Here is a 5,080-nt window from a genome sequence, read left to right on the forward strand (position 1 = left end):
TTCTCCCCAAAGAAGGGAGTTGTATTACCAGAGGAAATAAGGAATATTAGACCTCCTCCCAAACCAATTAATATTCACAAAACAAAATTATACTCATTGAATTTTAAGGGTAAGTCATAGGCTTTAGAGTCAGACAGATGTGAGTTCAAACCCCAACTCTGATACTTGCTGTTCTCTTGGACAAGTCATTTACTACTTCTGAGTCTTTATTTCCTCATCTGTAAAATGGGAATAGAATACCTAACTCATAGGTTTGGAGGAATTGTATGAAATAATAATCAGAAAGTATTTAGTAGACTGCCTATAGAATACTTAATAAAATATAGAATGCTATGAGATGCTTCATAAACTCTGGCTGTTATCATGGTACTCTGTGGTTTCTGCTTCTGATTGCTCTAATAACAACCCCACATAACCAGGTATGGCTTCTGGATCCAATCTGGGAAGTAGTTGCCAGGCTTATATTCCCACTGGGATTTTCAGTGGGACCTCTCTGAGGAGATTACACAAGAAAGTTTTACTTTCTCCTCAATTTTTTCACTGCCAAAAAATTATGAGAATAAGCAGAATGTTTTGTTACTGGATTTACATAGCAAAATAAAAAATGATATATTTGTTTATCAAATAATTATCTAAGCAACAAAGATACATCCAGCATTGTGTTCTTTGGGTAGGAAATGCCAAAGAAATAGAATGTATGGTCCTTTTCTTATAGATTTCTGTTGGGGCAATGACTAATAGATAAGAAATAATCTGGAGATGACTTAAGCTATATAATCAAAAGTTGATTTGGTTCATGTAGTAGGAGTTAAAGAAGGAAAGATCCATGTGCTTTGTTTCCTGGAGGGAATTTGAGTTTGACCTTGAAGAAAGGATGACATTTATCAAGATAAAAGTAGGCATTACAGGTGAGTGCCAGTGGAAAATGACTAGAGCAGATATTATTGAGTTTTGAGGGAGGGATTGCTTTCCAGAAACCCTCCTCTTACCTCACCACAGATTTTACTCCCAAGACTATGAGAAGTGAATAAGGAAGCATCACAGCCCTAGGGATCACAATAAGAAACAAAAGCAGATTCAGGAGGTGTTAAGGCATACGTATGGTATGTGGAGGGTGGGGAAGGGTAGATACATAGTTTAGGGGTTAGGGAAATATACAGTGTGAAAGAATAAAAATAAACAAAGATGAGGTCCAAAATATGGCTATACTTTTAGTGACTAAGATACAATGGAAATTAAGGGAATTAAGGTCATCGGACTTGAGAAAGTCAAGGAACTGTGAAATAGGTATGCTGGATGATGGAAGGGATGCTGAAGTCATGAATAATAAGGACAGGTAATGAGATAAAGAGGAGGACTGTGACACAGTTGCTGAAGACATAGAGGAATGTTTGACCTGGAGTTGATCTGGGGTTGACAAAAAGAAAAACAACTAAAGTGGGGGCAGGCAGGCAGGATGGACCTAGAAGCTATTTTTGGCAATGGCAGCAAATGATTGACACGAAGCCGAAATGGGGAACTAAGAAAATGCCAACCCCTCTTCACCTAGTGAGTTGGGGATGAAGGGTAGGGCATGGGAGAGGGAGATGGTCTCCAGTAGAGTGGACATGGAGGAAAGAGAAAATAGGTCACTAAAGGAAAACTAGGGTTGAGTTTAAGCAAGTTGATGTTGAAGTTTGACTATGGGCATTTTTGTCAACTATTGAACAGAACATCTAGACAGAACACTGAAAGGGCTATCAGAGGAGAAATTGAAGTTGGAGAGAAAGGATGGGATAGGGCTGGATAAGGGTGGGTCTGTAAGAGTATCTTACTTGCCCTTGAAAGACAGCTCAAGCGGTAACTCTTCTTGAGAGCTTTCTCTGCCTCTTCTCTACCCCAGGTGTCCCTCCTCATGTCGCCTTAGCGCTGAAAATTCATAAATGGATATATTGTAATTCTTGGTTTGCTCATCTGTCTCCTCCCCTGTGCTAGAGGTTTCTTGAAAGGTTTATGCCTCTTTCATCTTTGTGTCCCCAAACTTGACACAGTGCCTGGGCATAGATAATTTTTAACATCTCTTTGTTGGATGAAGAAATGAAGAAATGTGAATGTGGTAGTGACATACACCCTTAACACATAACCTCTTAAATTAACCCATCTCCTGCTTATGCCAATGTTTGTTAGCCTGACTTTCTGTCAGTCTCTAGAAGAGCCCTGTCCAATAGAAATATAACGTGAGCCACAAAACTGAAGCACAGGTATAATTTAAAATTTTCAAGTTCACACACTATGGAGAAACAAGTGAAATTAATTTACTAATATTTTATTTAACCAAATGTATAAAAATATCATTTCAACATATAATTACTATAAAAATTATTAATGAGATATTTTAGTTTCTCTTTGTTTTGTACTCTCTTTAAAATCTGGTGTGCATTTTACACTTATATCACATCTCAATTCACACGAGGCACATTTATTTTTCATTTTTATTGAAATATAGTTGATTTACAATGTTGTATTAGTTTCAGGTGTACAGCAAGGTGATTCAGTGTTTTATATATATATGTACATTGTTATATATATATGAACATAAAATATATATATTCTCTCTATATATTTACATATATATTCCTTTTTAGATTCTTTTCCATTATAGGTTATTGCAAGATATTGAGTATAGTTCCCTATGTTATACAGTGGGTCCTTGTTGGTTATCTTTTATATATATAGTAGTGTGTATATGTTAATCTCAAAGCCCTAATTTATCCCTCCCCCCGCCCACCAGCTTTCCCATTTGGTAACCGTAAGTTTGTTTTCTATCAGACTAGACACATTTCAATTGTGAAAGAGGCACATGTAGCAGTGACTACTGTATTAGACAGAGCAGTTTTAGATTCTAGAACATACCTAGTTCTTTCCCTTTTATAAAAAAAATCACAAATAAGCTCTTTTATTTGTCACCATTAAAAGTCTGAATTTTAAACAGATTCTTGGACTGGTGACTCATATCCATCAGCTCATTCGACCTTAACACCTGTCTCATCTCCAGTAGCTTTTCCAAGAACTATCACCTTCACCATGAAGCTCCAGAGTTTTCCCAATTCAAATTTGGGCTTCTTCAGCATTTTTACTTTTCTAACAAAGAATCATGGAGCAGATAAATATATTGGCAAGCTTTTCCTATGCCTTTTCCAGTGCTGTCTGGAATCAATTTATTGACTACCTCTTTCAAGTCATTTATTTGTCTGCTCCTCTTGGGTCATGATTTCCATCATCTTCTTCCAGATTAGGAGGAACTGTCGGTGCTGGGCATAGGAGTTCTTCTGAATCTGATTGTTGCATTTTTTAGTAAAATGCACACAGAATAGATGAAGCAAATAACCATGGGTAGTCTTCATATCAACATGAACTTCAATCATGTTCTGCCATTTTTTGACCATGGAGCACATTTTGTCACAGGTAAGACCCATGCAATGGAAATTAGTTAGGCAGTTTTTGCCCTGAACATCCTCAATAATTAGCTTGAATTTTCTAAATGCAACTTCATCACTCTGCAGATCAGGAAGGCTCACTTCAAAAACATGACCCTTGAGGTCATCAGATGCAATTTTGGTTGCTTGAGTTCTCGTGATTAGTGTTTTCCCAATATTTCTTATATTGAACATAGCTGGTGCTTTCACATCATACCAATCTTTCTTAGAAAATGGGTCAACCACTTTCTTCGTGCCCCCTTTGGCCACCTTGTGTAACGTGCTTGTTCTGGCCGACTGCCATAGTGCTGCTCAGTGTTCTCTCCCTTCTGATGGCCTCTACACCTGGAGGGTCCTCTGCTTGGATTACTCTTCCTCTAGCTCTTTTAAAAATATATACTTTTGGATAAATCATTGAAAAAAGATTATTCACACATATAATGTGCAAACAATATGTAAATATTCACATATATATAATGTATATTCATAGTATAGAAATTAACATAATGCAAGTTTATTTCTTGCACATTCAAAGTCTAATGAAGAACACACGGCCCGCCTCAGGCTGGTGCAATGTCACTCCAGTCTCTGCGACCGCAGGCTCGCCCCACATTCCGTACCCCTCCCTCCCCCCAGCCTGAGTGAGTCAGAGCCCCTGAATCAGCTGCTCCTTTAACCCCCTCCTGTCTGAGCAAAGAAGATGCCCTCAGGCAACCTACACACAGAGACGGGGCCAAATCTAATGCTGAACCCCCGGGATCTGTGCGAACAAAGAAGAGAAAGGGAAATTTCTCCCAGCAGCCTCAGGAGCAGCGGATTAAATCTCCACAAGAAACCTGATACCCTGCATCTGTGGAATACCTGAATAGACAACAAATCATCCCAAATTGAGGATGTGGACTTTGGAAGCAACAATATATGTATATATTTCCCTTTTCCTCTTTTTGTGAGTGTGTATGTGTATGCTTCTGTGTGTGATTTTGTCTGTATAGCTTTGCTTTTCCCATTTGTCCTAGGGTTCTCTCTGTTGTTGTTGTTTTAGTACAGTTTTTAGCGCTTGTTATCATTGGTGGATTTGTTCTTTGGTTTGGTTGCTCTCTTCTTTCTTTCTTTTTTTTTCTTTAATTACTTAAAAAAATTTTAATAATTTTTTTTATTCTAATAACTTTATTTTATTTTATTTAATCTTCTTCCTTCTTTCTTTCTTTTTCTTTTTCTCCCTTTTATTCTGAGCTGTGTGGATCACAGGCTCTTGATACTCCAGCCAGGCATCGGGGCTGTACCTCTGAGATGGGAGAGCCAAGTTCAGGACATTGGACCACAAGAACCTCCGAGCTCCACATAATATCAAATGGTGAAAATCTCCCAGAGATCTCTGTTTCAACACCAAGACCCAGCTCCACTGAACAATGAGCAAGCTACAGTGCTGGACACCCTATGCCAAACATCTAGCAAGACAGGAACACAACCCCACCCATTAGCAGAGAGGCTGCCTAAAATCATAATAAGGCCACAGAAACCCCAAAACACATCACCAGACGTGGACCTGCCCACCAGAAAGACAAGATCCAGCCTCATCCACCAGAACCCAGGCACTAGTCTCCTCCACCAGGAAGCTTACACAA

The 5,080-nt window shown here is 38.6% G+C and overlaps 1 pseudogene; it reads right to left on the minus strand.

Annotated features, from left to right (window-relative positions):
* Positions 1-2,963: 2,963 nt before the first annotated feature.
* On the minus strand, positions 2,964-3,759 carry LOC113624579 (40S ribosomal protein S3a-like; annotated as a pseudogene).
* Between the last annotated feature and the right edge of the window lie 1,321 nt (positions 3,760-5,080).

The sequence above is a fragment of the Aethalodelphis obliquidens genome, unplaced genomic scaffold, assembly GCF_003676395.1.
Source record: "Aethalodelphis obliquidens isolate GAN/ISIS:26980383/991018 unplaced genomic scaffold, ASM367639v1 scaffold13, whole genome shotgun sequence".
Lineage (NCBI taxonomy): Eukaryota > Metazoa > Chordata > Mammalia > Artiodactyla > Delphinidae > Aethalodelphis > Aethalodelphis obliquidens.